General features: G+C 37.4%; 1 long non-coding RNA gene across 3 annotated transcripts; it reads left to right on the top strand.

Annotated features, from left to right (window-relative positions):
• Window positions 1–1,332: 1,332 nt before the first annotated feature.
• LOC148223758 (uncharacterized) lies at window positions 1,333–15,372 on the top strand. 3 transcript variants are annotated; one of them, XR_015804094.1, is made up of 6 exons: window positions 1,333–1,918; window positions 5,778–5,876; window positions 9,145–9,313; window positions 10,146–10,446; window positions 12,855–12,972; window positions 13,083–15,372. It is a non-coding gene; the product is annotated as an uncharacterized LOC148223758 (long non-coding RNA). The 3 variants fall into 3 exon arrangements; XR_015804095.1 differs by lacking the exon at window positions 12,855–12,972; XR_015804093.1 differs by having other exon boundaries at window positions 12,855–15,372.
• Window positions 15,373–16,977: the final 1,605 nt, after the last annotated feature.

Here is a 16,977-nt window from a genome sequence, read left to right as displayed (position 1 = left end):
CAGGTTAATTCACAATGCAGTAATTATGCTGCCTCATCTCACCAATAACCTGCCTTAGCAGTTGTCAATGTTATTTCACTGCCCACTTTGGGCATCTGTGCTGAATTTGATGCTCACCTCACTTATCAGCAACAGCAGATTAGCCACTGACCACATTGCCTGTGAAAGGCCTTGAAGTATTGATTGGTAAAGTAAATGCTAGACTGAGTGTGGAAACAAAAGACCTTTTTGTTGGACTTGACAAGTCTTTGAACCCACTCAAAAGGGCCAAATGGCTTTTTGATACAGTCTTGAGTTGGCAGCAGAGTTTCACCCTCTACAATTGTGCTGTCACCTTTTTATTCTCAAGTATTTCAAGAGGTCCAGGATTACTCCCAGTGTGAGGTTTGCCTCTGACTCCCCTGAGAGCAGGCACTTACCCTCTGTGGTTCAGTAGCTCCTGGAAGAGTGTGTCAGGGGAGCTGCTAGAAGAGGGATGTCAGCTCCTGTGCCTGCTTAGTTCCATCAGGGACCGGTGTATGCAGCAGCTAATTCAGTGCTTGAACACCTTGATTCTGATGGGTGAACCTGTATAAAACCTTTCTTTTCACACTCCACTGTGAGTCATGTTAGGAAGACTGCTGGGTGCCAGCTTTCTAGTGTCTCTGAGAAGCAGAGCAGTGTTCACACTTCCTGAAGCATTAGTCATTCAAATCCACCCTCAGTCTTTCTTCTGTCATACATTTATTTGTGCATGAGCAGGTAAGCTCTGAATAAGTTAGAATCTCTTCTTGGAAAGAATGAGCCGTGTAAGACAAGTCTGCACAAGGTTTAAAATAAAAATCCTGCAACTCCATTGTTCCATGTTTTACTTCTAACTGTGGCACCTGTAAAGTTATCAGGTTGGGAGAAGCCTGGAAGCAAAAGCTGTTTGCATGCTCTTGAGAAGTTTTCCTTCTCATTCTTCTACTATAAGGAAGAGATTATCCCAGTATTTGAGAGAAAGAAGGATAAAGGATAAACCCATCCTACTCTTCTGGCCTTCTTGACACCCACTTGGATTTCACTCCTGAAGCAAAGTTAGAGGCTGTGTAATCACTACACACAACACACAGCGGGAAAGAGAGCCTGGATAGCTGGTGCTGTCCTATGCCAGGATAGGGTGAGGCTGAGGAATAAGAAACCCAAGAAAACAAAGTTGGATGAGGAGGACATTTTGTTCCTCATTCTTACACACAGTGACTCTCTCATGTCAAATCCCAGAGAGTGAAAACACAGCAACATGTTTAGCTCTGTGGTGCAGCCCAAGAAAGGGCAATGCCATCAAACCTGACTGCTTTTGGGTCTGATTCTGCAGGTTTTATACATTTACATGTACACATATATATGTACCTGTGTATAAATATGTATATCACCTGAAGACAGTCAATATTATAATAGATGTGCAAAGTCATGAAGGAATATATCTCATTCTACATTGTTTGAAATTAGACTGTTAAGGAAGAAGGGTCAAAATATCTGCATAATCCCCAATCCCAGCACCAGGTTAAGAAAAAGCAGTAATCTTTTCTCTCTCAGTACAGAAATGTACAGAAAATTAAAGGACTGGCAGTACCCTGCCAGAACAAGTGCTTTGTTGTTCAGACTAATTTTTTGAAAGAAACAAATTCTAGGAAAAGGAGATTTATTTCCTCCAAAATTATCTTTTCTTTCCATACACATACAGGCAAGAAGTATCCTGTGAACAGTATACTCCAAACACAACAGTAAAATGAGGAACAGAAGAGCAACACCCATTATTTGGAAACAACAAAAGGCGAAGGAGAAATTGTATTTCAGCATTCCCAAATCCCTCTCCAAGTGTGAGGAGGACAAAGAAGCAGACAACTCTTCTGCAATTTCTTCCCTCTCCCTCTTTGCAGCATTGGTATCACAGAGAGTGAGTAGCTATGATGTCTCACAGATCCAAGATTATGTTGTGCTCTAAACCTCCTCCTTCCCACCTCTGGAAACTCTGGTGTGCTGGCTGTGCCCATTCTCACACTGAGTGTTTTCCCTGAGACATCAATGTCTATGAATTTGAATGAATGAATGAATGAAATTTTGCTCTCGTTTTTCTCAGACACATGCATTTGAGAGATATTTATTGGACAAAGGAACAAGCTGGACCCAAAAGATGCAGCACCAGCCCATCATCCTTCCCTGGCTGACAGCTACAGAGTGTTGTGGTGGTGGCAGGAGGTGGCTCCCAGCATCCCATAGCCCTGCAGTCCATGCTGACTGCCAGTGTTTTTCCTGCTCTTGATCCATTACAGCTCCAGCCTGCACACCAGCTGTCTCTCACCAGAAAGGAACTATTTTCCTTGACCTCAGTGACGCACTTCAGTGATGAACAAAAGGCCCCCATGCTTTTTTGTTTTCCAAGTAACACAAATGAGATGTGACAGGGTGGCTTAAAACTTTGTCAAAAATCTTGTTTCCTGTGATTAAACTTGAGTAAAGATGCTCATTGTAATTTCAGGAAACTTTAAGCTTATTTAGCTTTACCAGCCAAAACCAATCTTTTTTGACTTTGAGTTCCCTCAGAAAGTTTCTCCTTAAAACTGTCTCCCACTGAAGACTAGGGAAAGTGAAGTTATTTGGTAGTTGTTAAAGATAGTTTCTGTGGGTCGGATGATATATAGCTCATTGGCTAAGTCATATTCCCAACCTTTTGATTACCTCTTGGCTAATAAGGATTTTCTCACAGATGGAAGCTAAAGAGTACTGTGTTAAAGAGAAAAAGCCTGAAATAATAAGCTAAAAAGAGATGCATGGAAATAGTGTAGATCTTCTATTGCGGGACCTATATTTTTTTTCTAGAACACATAAACAAAGGAGAAAAATAGTTCTGGCTAAAATAATTGTGAAAAGCTGACTCCTACAAGTCCCACTAAAAGAAAACTCTCATCTCTAGATTCAACCTCCATTATCTGACAGATAATGGAACTATCTGCAGGAAATGAAAAACCTGACAAAGATGAAATGTGGGATTCACCTAATCTAACTTAATCTTCTTGAAATTCAGGTGACTAAGTTAAAGTCATCCTCTTGGCTCCCTCTATTGAGTACAGAGTGGGACAAATACCTCCAAAGATAAATTAATATTCTGTCTTCTAGTCATCTGCCTTACAAAGGTATGAGTTGCTTTTTCAAGAAAGGTGTCCATCTCCACTGACTAATGAAAAAAACCCCGACAGGCTTGATAGAAAGGTCTTGACTATGAAAGGCCAAGTGTGCTCAGTCCCACGGGTCAGCAAGTGAACTGGTCATGCCCAGGGAGAGTGGAAAGCAGTGGTTTGTTTTGACTTGGAGAATAGCCTGGGGCAGGGCCCAACACTGATATGAAGGCATCAGATCCAAAACACAAACAAATTAGTATCCTTTCTCTGCTACGAAAATATGACATTTTTTCTGTTGAAAATGAAGTGGTATTGTCTTGAAGAATAGTTGTCTTTATGTAAACATGCAAATACATGGACACTGAGGGGTTTTGTTTCCCCTTAACTCACTGACTTCATTTTTCACTGTGAGTGGTAAAGCAAAACTCTGTAGAAACATTCACTCCTACAATGTGTTATGGATTTTCAGTGGTGAACTATTAGGTGTTTTGCAATTAACACAGCATGAAAGAACCATCACTTCTATGGATCTCTGAGTTCACACTTTCCTCTAATGAGAGCCAAGATAAATTGTTCCAGTTTCGGTGTATTGGCTACCAAATTGACCCTGATCCATAGCTCACTTCAGGCTTCTGTAATTCCAATAATCTTGCAGTATGTTTGGATCCACCAATTGAAAATGTCTAAAATTCACTCATGCTACTCTAGAAGCTAAAGCCAGAAGAAAAACACATATATTCGGCTCAGGTTTAATTTTTTTCCTTCTCTTCCTGTGAAATATAACACCTCTTCCATTTACACTGGTATTTTTCCCAGAGATGAAATACTGCAGAACCTGACCTAGTGCCTTAAGGCAATTCCTTAGTGATGGAATTATCTTTATTAACAGATGACATAATTTCTCTTCTCAGAGTGCAAAATGCAGAGTAAAGAGAGGTGAAGGGACAGATGCAACTCTATGCTCTCACCATATTTAACAAGCCTTGTCCACAGAGAAGTCTGACAGTGTGCTTTCTATTCTGGGTGCATTTGTATATGAAGAGGCAGCACATGAATGATGCTGCTGATTGTTTTTGTCAGCATTCAAGGTGGATGTTAAAAAAGAATGGATATTTCTCTGCACATCAGCACTTCCCAAAACTCACCTCAGTGATTGCACACTGTAAAATGATTGTGCTTATGCTGGGTATGTAGCACAACGTGTAGAATTCTTGGGTCAGAAATCTTCCTTAATAGCTATGGGATGGGCCTCTGGGAAGTTTTGAGGATGTGGGTCATGAATTTCACAGGTCCTACAGAGCATCTGGTAACAGCTAGACCCTGAAATACTGACTATGAATGAAAACCCAAATGATGATTTTACCTGAGTTCCTAGTCCTGGCGAGGAGGTATGAACTGAGTGCCACCCACATGGCAGGAGCTGTGAGCAGTGATTGACATATTAGTCTGTTTGTGCTCTCACAGCTACCCTAGGAGCAATTCTTTATAATGAGACCCATAGCAATGGTGAGGTGCTGGAGGACAGTTTGTGCATGAGCCCTGTCCTGTGTGAGTGACAGGAGAGTGCTACACCCGTGGGTTTTGGTCACATCAGGGAAACAATCATCAAAAAGCTGGAGGATGGGAATGGCAGATTAGCCCATCACTGGTCTCCAATATCTGATGTTTGAAATGTCTCCTTTCAGAGCCACATTAAAGGTTCTCAGAGCATCCTTTTTCCTCCTGGAGGTCAGGCCTGGCTCAGAACCTCTGGCCGAGGCTCAGAGAATCCTTCATGCTCCAAGGGGATCAGGAAAATCCCACAGCAGCCTTCGGGGAGGTTACCATGAGCAGGACCCATCCCATTTCACTTTCAGCTCCCATCTGTACCACACACCTAGCCACATCACTGAAAAATATTGGGCTGTAACAGCAAACAATTAGTGAAGAGCTGTCAGAAGAGATATATGACAGACAGACAGCATTTTAAAATTACATAGCTAGGAACTTTTTCCTTTTTTTTTTTTTGTAAAGTCAGATTCTTCAATATTCTTGCCAGCCTGAAGCATTTTCATAGGAACTGTACCCAAATCAGGACTGCCTCAGGGACTGAAATTTGAAGATTTCAATATTTCAATCTGCTCGAGACACCCCCTACCCCCCCTAAGTTTATGTTATATATTTTCCTGTCTTTTTCTTGCTGTTTTAAGGTTATATTCTTTGGCTCCTGAGATGCTCATATATTCTCTGCCTGCAAAGGGGCAAAGGGGCTGGAGACAAGGGCCTGATTTGGGTTTTAGCATCCCAGTCTCCTCTTTGGCTCCATCTTTCACTCAAGGAAAACAAGATCATTGCAGCAGTAACCTGATTCCCAACCAGTGTGGCAGAAATCGCTTGCTTCTCTCATCTCTGTGAATTGCAATATCCTGCAATATCTTCCCACATATTCAGGCATCACTGCTGGATGACACAAGAAGGAACTTAATGGGTAGGAAAAGTACTGCCTCAGTGTGTAGCTTCCTGTTGATTTACAGTGATATCTGACTTCTCTCAGGCTGTTTGGTCTCTAAGGGAATTTGAAAAATCTCTGTTCATGCTAATTTTGATATCTACTTAATGTTCTAACACAGCAAGCAGAGTTTGGCATTTGTGTTACAGGGAGCTGGCCAACAGGTCACTACGTTGCACAATTGACCTCCAAAAGAAAGGAAGCTAAATCCAGCTGAAATTTGAATAATTCTTCTTGGAGCATAAGAAGTAAGTTTTTTTCTTTCAACTATAAGCATTATAAGCTTGTTTAATGAAAAAAAAATTAGTTAAGGGTGATAATTTTCATACATGTCTTTAGAAAAAGGGTACATATATCAGAGCCCATGATCTCATGTATCATAAATCTTCAAAAAGTAAAGCTGGGAAAGATTTTAATTAGCCTCCTAATCCCACACCCTGCACTGAAAAAGGCAAGCAATATGTATGCAGTGAGGCCACCTCTAAGAGATATTTTATTTATAATCTCAGAACAAAGCATTCTGCAGCTCATCTGGGCAACTTGTTGTCGTGCTTCCTTACACTTATTTAGGAAGTTTTCCCTAGTATCTAACCTAAATCTTTGTTTCTTTGTTTTAAGACAATTACTTCTTGTTTGACCACTATTGAACTGTCTGAACAATTGATTGTTCTTCTGCAGTGTTACTATAAAAACAAAAAATAACTAGTGGAAGATTAGAATCATATCTTTTTAATCTTTTCTAGATTAAATAGAGCCAGTATTTTTAGTATGTGCTCCTAAACCTCTTTTCCAGTCACCTTTAGACTATCTCTAGATTATCTCAATCTTTGTCACACTCTTACAGGTTAAAGGCTCCCATGTTTATTTTATAGTCAAGTTTTTAATAACACATGTCACATAGCAGTATGGCTTTTAAAAAATCATACAAAAATTTCCTCCTTAATATGTATGTGATTTGCTGTATTCTTTCAAATATTACATTGGTTTGTAGCTGAAGCTTTTTTAAACTCAGTGCTGGATTTCCTTCTTTCAAATGGAGCATCCTTCATCATGCTTTTATTAAATTTCATGTGCTGATTTCAAACCAAACCTCCAGTATACTCAGATCACTCTGTATTTTGTCATCTGAAAGTACTATTTCACAGATGAAATACCTTCACATACTGCTGTGAAGCATCACTGACCTGAATAAGTCTTCATTTCAAGGGCTTTTTTATTGAGATTCTGGATGAGGCCCAGGTATGAAGTCATTACATGGTCAATTATTTGCCAGTCTGCCACAACAGTGTTTCAAGCACTTCTACTGGCACTTTATGTACGTGGGAAATAGGATGAAGAGGAAGAACTTTAAAATACCTAAACTAACATTTCTGCTTTTCCACAATGCTTTAGATGAGTTTTTGTATTTCCATTTTTATTTATACATATATAAATGAATGTGTGCACCCAACATTGATTTGTCCACACACTGTCTGTTTAGGTTTTTGCATGTTTCTGACATTAAACAATCCTTCTCTTCTACTTTTTAGTTTTTTTAGGCTGCCTCAGGGGTCTCTTGCACATAAATAATATTTTTTCATATGGTCTATTTTCTTCTCCCTGCAATTATCTTTTTAGACTAATGAATCCTCAAAAGTGAATTGTATTTGATACCAATGGAGGTCAATAGGGGTGACTCAGTATTATGCTATTTTAGTTCTTGGGTCCGATTATAATAGTCCAGGTTCATTCAGGTTTAAGAGTGAAGAACAGAAGCTTTTGTGTTTCTATGTTTACATGAGTTCTCCCCTTTTACTGAAGTATAATGGTTGATATTTGCATTTAATTAAGGCTTAACTGGAAGTGATACTGGAGTTGGCTTCATTAGGCTTGAAAGATGTCCTTGAAACAAATAAATATTAGCATCTTGGCTAAGGGAGAAACTAAAGAAAATAACAGTGATGAATAAAAAAAATAAAGAAATAAGAAGGGAGCAATATCTTTCACACATCACAGGGTTTTCTCCAAATTTATCATAAAAATGAAAAGCACTTTGAAGACGGGAAATTGCAAATGCAGAAACTGTGTCTTCATATCTCCAATACGTGTAGCCACATGCTTCAGATGAATGTGACTGATAGAAGTGTTACCAGAAAACTGCAGCCAAGAAGCAAAAAGGGACTGCTGGATTTTAAAATGTGTGATTCATTTTCATGTCATTAAGACGAGAAATGTGTTTTCCTCTTCCTTTCCTCTCTGGCTTTTGAACCTTCTCCTTCTCCTCCTTTCTCTGGAGGCACATTTAACCTTTGGTGTGTTTTATTGTGCTCAAGCATCTGACTAGGAGAGGAAAACTGTGTGTTTTCTTTCTTTAAATGCCAAAATGTCATAAATTCCCACCTCCATGTATCATCTCAGTTTCTGAAGACGTAGGGGAGGTTTCCTTCTGAATGTTTTTCTAGAAGATCTGTGCAAAAACGACTGATTTTAAAGCTGCAAGATATACTTACTCTGGTAATGGAAGACAGACAGTTTTCAAAACTTTGACAATTACAAGTTTGGAAGACAGTTTTTCCTTCTAAAAGATCCTGATTTTCAGAAAACTCTATATTACAATAAATAAATCCACTTCCAGGCAGCTCGTATTAAACATCAAAACTGAAGCATGTAAAATCTGAAGCTGCACTCAAAATCCTTACTTAGATACCAGATATCAGTCATAATCCATCTGTTGCCAAGGTCTTAAGACCCATAGTACATCTGATCAAATTTTCTGTTCATGGGACAAGTTCCCTTTGATGCCATCATTGGTTTCCTATCAGCTGAACCATTTCCCCGAGGAATTAATCCATAGGATGACACTCAGGAAAAGCTTCTTGGCAGCCTGGAATGAGAGAAATGTGTCAAATTGGAACTACATAAAAATTTGTATTTCATTTGATTGAGATTAATATAATAATACCAAATATTTTATCTGTATGATTTTTATTATTTATTTTATTATGTTTCTTGTATTTCTAGCATTTTGATTTTATGTATAATTTTAATTATGTTTTTATTTATTCATAATTGTTTTATGCTAGCAACAGATCCCAAGTTTGTGTCAAAGTGCTTACACAATACTTAGAATTCCTTAGAGAGGAAATATAATAATAACAATTGACTAATTTATTTGCTATGAGGTAGAAGATATTACATTAATCTTGACTAAACTTTAAAAAGATAGTCTTTGTTCTTGTAAACAACCTGAGCAATCAAAGAATAAAATGCAAAAGTTCTGAGTAGAAAGCTGCTGTCACTACTCAGCAATGCAAAGTAGAATGACACATGCAAATTAAAGTGCATACGGTATTTTTCAAGCTTTAAATCAAATTTGTTGGGATAAAAATGGTGAGAAAAAAACTTCAGACATGCTCAAATCCCATTTTCTGAATTGATTTGAAAATCACGAGGCTTGAATCTCATTTTAGGTCATTAAAACTTAAGAAACTGAAGGTCAAAAATCAAAATGCCATCACCTGTATTTCTTGACACCAGGAAATGGAGAATCCAGACTTACCTGTGATGTTTCACGATGACTCAAATCAATTTTACTGCTTCCAAGGCCTCTTTCACATCACTGCAGAGAGTCTGCACCTTTGGCAGGAGTCTTTGTTAAGGGAACAGCTGATGAATGGAAAGACAGCAGACACAAACCAGCACTCAGGTACTGCATCCAGCTGGAATTCATCACACCCTGCTTTGAGAGGGTGCCTGGAGTGTGCACAGTAGTAACAGACCATTAGATCATCAATTAAAATAGTCTTGACCTGGTCCTAAGCTGTCAAAGTGTTTGTTGTGGTCTCTTCAGTTATGAAGTTATCAAATGACTTTGACTCATATTTCGTTCAATGGTCTGTCCAGTGTCAATTTGATGAATGAATAATTAACCATGGTTAAACATAATCACAGTATACTCTGAGTTGGAAGGGACCCATGAGGATTATCAAGTCCAACTCTTAAGTGAACTGCCCATAAGGGGATTGAATCCATGACTGGTGGTGTTATCACCATGCTCTCACCAACTGAGTTAATCTCAGGGTCATGCAATTGACTTTCTGTTGAGTTATTCCCAGTTTCTAGCTCCAGTTTCCAGATGATATTTCTTTCACTCACTAACGAGATCAAAATTTGCTTAGCCAAAGAGCTGCTGTGGTTTTTAAAAGACATTTTAAAGAAGGCAGCTGTAGACATTTCTGCTTACCCTGAGGTTTCCTTAGCCTGGCCTAAGCATTGAGGGTATTAATGACTTTTATTTTAAACCACTTTCATATCAATCAGATTTGAAACAATTATTAATACTGATGTTTCCCCTGAGCAAGAAGAACACACGAAATTTAGTTTATATTCTCTAAGTTTTTATGGTGCCCATTTTGAATTATTTTGATATACCAGTCCTGAAGGCAGAACTAATGATTGAATGCTGAGAACTTTTATACCTCTTCTGAAGCAGCCTGATTTCTAATGATACTATGATTTTTTTTATATCCCTGACCTAGGTAAGGCTGGTGTTGTTTTGCTACCCATTAAATGAGGAGGAAATCTTCACATTTCTAGATGGTGTAGCAACAGTGCTGGAACTTGCAGATTTGAAGTACTCAAAACTGACCTTTACAACGGATACTTGCTGAATTTCCATGAATGTTAAAACTCTTCTTTGAACCTCCAGAATCTTGAAGAAGATTTTCCATTGAGCATGTGACTGTGTTTCTGTCTGTTGGATTTATTTTAAGACCATGGCACTTGAGGAGATTGCGTAAAGTGAAGAAGCAAAGACAAGCAAGGACCGAATCACAGCAGGTTGGAGGAGTGTCTGAGAAAAAGTTTAAACCACAAAGTGGCAGCATTAATGCATCAAGAGTGTAAAGGAGCCTGAGACAAATACCTTGGATGGTGGGAGGTGTCTGGAAGCCCTTGTGAATGATGGTAGACAGCATATGGTGTGTGGGTGTGCACTGTGATCTGTTTCCCCCCAGCAGCACATGAATGGTACCCAGTCTCAAAGTCATATTTCCCCTTAGTTATAGTTCTACATGCTCTTCGTTTTTATCCTTCACATCCTCCTGAAATGGTTTCTGGTCTGCTCTAAGCATTTAATTCCTAGAAAGATATCAACACACCAGAGGGACTTTTAAGAGGAGTGAGAAAGAAAAGCAGTGGAGGTGATTCATAGTGAAAGAAAATATTCACAATAGTTAACAATGGCAATTGTGATAACAGTGGTTGCTGTCCATTGCCCAGCAGCAATTTCAACGTGTCCTTACCAGATAGCCTCACAGTATCTATTTTTAGAGGGACATTCTTTATTGTGTAACAGTATGTTTGTGTATTTAGCAAGATATAGAAAGGAGAAAGGGGAATGGCTGTAGGGCCGGATTGCCAGAGCTTAGAAAAGTGAGAGAGGAGGGGAGAAGAGAAAATGTTTTAAATGCATGTGTTCAATAATTATCAAAAAGAAAAAAATGTGGAATAAATAGCAATAATATTATTAATAATGATCGTTATGAAATCCCCTCCATTTTGATTGTGGAAATGATGAATGAAGAATTACAGCCAGATTAATGAAGGTCATCTGGGTAAAGTGAACCCTGAACTCAAATTCTACAACAGCAGAATTTTTAAGTTTTGCTCTTTCACTCATATATCCTTCAGGACAAAAAAACTGACAGACATTTATCCTAGTGTCACTGAGATCACATTTTGGGGACAATGGTAGAATTGAAAAGGAGATTAGATCACAGTTTGGCTAACACAACCTCTGTTGTCACTGGTGTTGTGTCAGAAAGAAAGGCCCACTGTCAGAAACCAAAGTGGCTCTGAGTGAGGGAAAACTTGTTTTCCATTTGTATGATGAGAAAATCAAACCTGCCAGTGAGAGAAGCATAATAAGTAAAGGAGAGCAAATAAAAAACCCCTCATTTTTTGTAGATTCACTGTTTACAGTGGGTACTAAAATCCTGCTAGTAAGATTTATAATTTTTCAAGGCTTTATTGTTTAGACACTTAGAAGTCATCCACTAACTCATGTTTCAATTTCAGAGTAATCAAATAGAAACCAAGAAATTTTCACAAACTAAGGATCACCTAATCTCAGAACATTAATTCACAGCAAGATATTTTGATTTGAGCATTTGCATCTTGAACTGATCACAAAGCCCTTAAGAGACATGATAATATGGGCTTTACTCTTACCCAAGAGCAGATTCACATAGATATCTTTGTGTTGTTTGTCCATAAAGAGTTATTGTGTGTTATAGTGTGTGCTATATTGTAAACCATAATTAGCTAACAGTGATTTAGGAGGGAAATGGATTTTGATGGATTAATTATTACTTCAGGTGATATAACTATCATAGCAAGAAATTGACTCTATGCTTCTGAATTCATACCTGAAATTGTCACTACTTTACTGAAAACATTTAAGTTGTACTTGCAACCACTGAAAGCAGCAGACAGTATGTTTGCTCTACTGATATTTCCAAACTGTGCCTTTGCCACCAGCTGGTTTCGAAGCCTTTCCTTTAGTATTTGCTCAAATCTTGAGATCAAGTTCCCTCAGTGCTTATCAAAACAGGCATGACATTTCTGGGCAAAGCAGTCATTTAGCACTGTCATCATATATTAGAGAGTGAAATTTAATTTGTCAGGTAGCAAACCTGCTTAGAAACACAACAACACATTGGATATGAAAAACAATGCAATATAAATGATGCATCTAAACTCATGACTGACTATACATTGTGCTAGCAATGTGTGCTTTGTGCCTCTCTAGAGTTTTGACTCCTCAAAAGATGCAGCCTGTGCCTTGGCAGGGTGTGTGTATCAGTGTGTGGAACACTTGGATGTGGAAAACAATCAGTTGTGACAATCAGCCAGTCAGCAATCTTGAACATCTTCCATTTCTGCTCCATTTATGGGCAACAGTAAATAAAGCTCTGTTCTTAAAGCTGTGTTTTCATTTACGTTTTTCTGCCAGCTAGTGCCAGGCAACTTAGTGGAGCCTTCCAACATTGCCTCCGTATGGAAATAAATTGAATCAACATTGTATTTTTTCCCCCAGCATAAAATGTTCACTCTCTCTTACACACTCCTTTTGCTTCATGAGAAAACAGCCTCAAAATAAACAATCAGAGGGCCCTTCTAAACTTTGCTATCAGTAACTTAGATTTGTTTTTGTGTTTCTTTTTAAATAAATGGTTACATTAAAGAGGAGAAGAGGGAGAAAACGTAATTCTACAGCTGCTGGTCTTCAGTTCATTCTCAGAAGAAACCTAATAGTCTCCAGATAAATATTACAGCGGTTGAACCTTTCTTTTTTTTTAAATGGTAAATGAATACTTGTTTATCTGTGTAATTTTCTTCTTGGTTTACTGCTGGGTTCAAAAAATCCAGCAATTGACTTTCCCCCTGTGACCTCTCCCCTCTTTTCTTTCTAGTTCTTTCATGAAGAATGACATTTTCTGTCCATAAGGATGAATGTTTTTAAAGAATCTCAACATCTGTAACAAAAACAAACAAACAAAACTCCCAAAATGACAAGAGCAACAACAACAAAACAAACAAACAGTCAAACAGCAAAGAAAACCCCCAAGGACCTTGTGGAAAACATTCTGGGCTGTGGGAGAGAAATCCTATAGTTCATGTCCTGCCTTTAAAATGTTCTTTCACATGTGACTTCAGGCAAATTACTTGATCTCTCCAGTTCTGTATCTACATGAGCTCAGCAATACTTTTTAATACATGGATACACAGGAACTAACAGTCTTATCACTGCTGCTCTATTCTGTTACAGTTTAGATAAAATTGTCTTTCTATAGGTTTAATAGTGTTTAAGACAAAATCGATTTTATGCACAAGCTACATTTACTGCAAGAAAACAAATGGAAGAAGAAAGTATCTATGAATTTTCAGCTTATCTGGACAAAGACTTTTATTAGCAGTTTCCTTGGTAACTTTTTTTGCAAGAAACCTTTAAAGATAACTTTGCTTTTGGGAGTAGAGAATCTTGAAATATGACACAGGCTACTGAGAAGTCTTAATACAAAGGCACAAAGTATCCCAAGAAAGCTTTCATGATATCACTTCCATGGCTGAATCTCTTTTTCTGCAAAGAAAAACACAGCAAGAGAGCAAAGATGATTAGATGTATTAACACAGAGTTAGCAGCATCAAAGCAGGTAGGTCCTAGTTTGTTTTGTTGGATGTGCTCTGGTTTTTTTTTTGGGACACTGCACTAAGCTTGATTGCATTTCTCCAGCAGGAAGACTCCAGAGCAAGAGGGAACATTTTGCCTTCCTTCACAGTAGCATTTCTGAAGCAGATTAGATGTGTCAGGAGAGATGATGAAGGGTAATTTGTAGAAGGAGATGATACAATTAACAACCACAAATAGAAAACAGAAGCAGTCAACAAATATTTCTGTCCCATAATTGTAAACAGGCAAGAATAATGTACTTGCAGAACATAAGGATGAAGTACCTTTCAGTTCACACATCATCTACCAAGGATAAACCACGAGGAATTTGTGTGACCTAGATGACTTGCACATCACCAGCCCAAACTGGTGATGAATATTTTGACAAATTGTGAGAACTCAGAAGAAGCTCAGAAGAATTGCAACAACTTGTAAGAAGTATTCAAGATGGATATTTAATGAAAAGTATTTGTATTTTTCTAGGCCAAAGGAAAAGAATGGAATTTGATTACTGAAGATTAAAAGCTTCAAATTTAAGTAATGCCAGCGTACTTTATGGCTGCTCAAAAAAAAAAAAAAAAATTTGAGGAAATTACAGTTTTTCGATGTCAAAAGTACCTGAATTATTAAATTAATTTTTACAATATTACATTAATATCTTAAAGTTATTAATGCAATTATTAATTATTACATTAATTACTTACACTTTTGTAAGGATTTGGAAATATTGCACTGTGAATTACCAAGGTCAAGCTGATGAGTGGAATAACTGACAAATTGTAAGGAGTTTTTACTCATAGAGAGTTTTTCATTATAGGTTTTCCTAGTGGGAAAAATCACCATGAAAAATCTACCTGATGCTGCTCAAGATTTTTGTCCACAATTTGGTAGTAAATATATCAACACTGTCAATAAAGTATGTGATTGGCACAAAGAGTAGAGGAATAGTGAAAAAAATGATGAAGTAGAGCAGTCAGATACAATGACCAATACAATCTGGTGAACTGATGTATTCAATCAAGATGCTTTTTCAGTTCAGGTAAATGAGAAAATTTATCCATGTAAGTATAGGGAATGCAGGTCATTCCTACAGCAGAGGAATTGAAACTTCAGAAGATATTTAAAATATATGGGGAAAATAGTAGAGAAAGAATGACTGGATTCTGCAGTGGTTTTCTGCATCAAAAACACTCATTCTAAATCTTGTATGTGGCAGCTGTTAAAATAAGAAACATCATGTTTAGTACTGATGAGATTATTATTATCATACTAACACTTCTAGAGCTTACAATTTCAAAGGAATATTAGAAAATTGGAAAATAAATGTATTCTAATTATTCAGGACATGGAGAATATACATTCCAGTGAATCCTACTGGGGTTTTCAGCCTTTTCTGTCTAGCAGAGAAAGCCCATATGGATGTCTGGACATTAAATGTCATTCAGTTGGGAAATAAAGTTTTAATACAGTGATTACTTAATAATAAAATGCAAATGTACTTGAGAAATTAATAAAATTGTACTGGCTTCTTCTTTCCTCATTTATTCATACCAAAGGGTATATTTTTGGTCACAAACTGTTGCCTCCATAAAGGAATAATGTGGTGCATCATCAATATCTGAGATAGGAAGAGGTTTGGGCTAGATGAAGATTTATTGTTGCCCACCATGGAAAGAGATGGTTATGGGGAGGGGAAGCCTGTCACTGGTGACAATCCAACATCTTGGGATCAGATCTTGACTGTGTCAGCTTTCAACCCAGGCTGAACAGTTTTAGGATTGTGACAAGGTTTAAGTCTGAGTAGCAGGGCAATAATTCCCAGTGGCCTATCATCAACATTAATGTGATTTCCATATCAACAGGAATAATATCGTAGAGATAATAGAAATTACATTTATAAAAAGTGTGTATTACAAATTCCTCCCTCTCTACTCATTCTGTCAGGAGGAGAGCTGTTGGTAGCAGAGCTTTATAGCTGTAACAACAGATATTTTCTCTGTAGAGGTACTAAGTTAAATCTCAGCAATATCACCCAGCAGAGCAGCTATCACAACATCATCTCCTATGCTGGTAACCAGAAAATTTTCTTTATAGCACTCCTGAGTGCATATTTTATGTACTAGAGCTAAAAACATCAATTTTATTCCTTCTTTAGTAACCTCTTCCAGAAATCATGCATCAACTTACATATCATATTTCACAAATAATTATCTTACAAGGAAATTTAACTTGGTGTAAAAATAAAATGTCAATCCCATTTTTCTTCTACAGAAATGTCCTTATGCCAAGACAAGATGAAGCCTTCACCATATGCTCATAAATGAAAGAGAAAATATGTTATCTAATGATTCTATGTTAGCAAACTAATCTAATTGATTTATTTTTCTTAGCAATTGCACTGCTAGAATGTATCTGTGCTTAAACTGCCACCAACTCTGTCTAACATTTCCTATTTTAAACTGGGCAATGAATGCAAATAATTTATCATATTGTCATAGATGATGAACTGGGGCTTTATATTTCTAATACTGTCTAAAATGATTGTACTTTAAAAAAATTATCTTAATTCTAAAAAAATGTAAATATTTGTTTGAGACTGATTTACCCAAAAGACTGGGTTAATAAAGAACAAAGTACTTTCTTTTTGTCCTCTTCCTGGTTTTATGAACACATACAAAGAAGTTTAATATTGCAGATACTCATATTATTCTTGTTTCAAAGTTGTGTGGGTGATTTTTGCACTGACATTCTCTAAAACAAGGGATTGAAAATCAGAAAATACCAGCAAAAATTAAAGCAAAAGAGAAAAAAGGCGGGAGATAACAGTGAAGTCACTAAGCAGAAGGTTTTGCTTTGAAATAACTAGGACAAAACTTATGAGATAGGTGGCCTCCAACATTTATCCTAAAGCTTTTCTTATTCAAGTGTTCTATAGGAAAGCAGAGAGGAAAATCCTGTCCATTTTCATGTGAGCAACCACTGTTTGTAAAATCACCAACACTGCTTTTTAAAATAACAAATGCAACATTAAGACATTTTGTCAGAGCAATTATTAAGTCTGAATGTAACAGTGCAGTTTTATGGTATCCTGAGAGCTAAGTTTAAAATCATGGGAAGTCAGACAATATTCTGTTCCT

This window comes from Sturnus vulgaris, chromosome 5, assembly GCF_052056855.1.
Source record: "Sturnus vulgaris isolate bStuVul1 chromosome 5, bStuVul1.hap1, whole genome shotgun sequence".
In the NCBI taxonomy this organism is placed as follows: domain Eukaryota; kingdom Metazoa; phylum Chordata; class Aves; order Passeriformes; family Sturnidae; genus Sturnus; species Sturnus vulgaris.
Note: the sequence above shows the minus strand (reverse complement) of the source record. Positions and strands in the feature narration are given on the sequence as shown.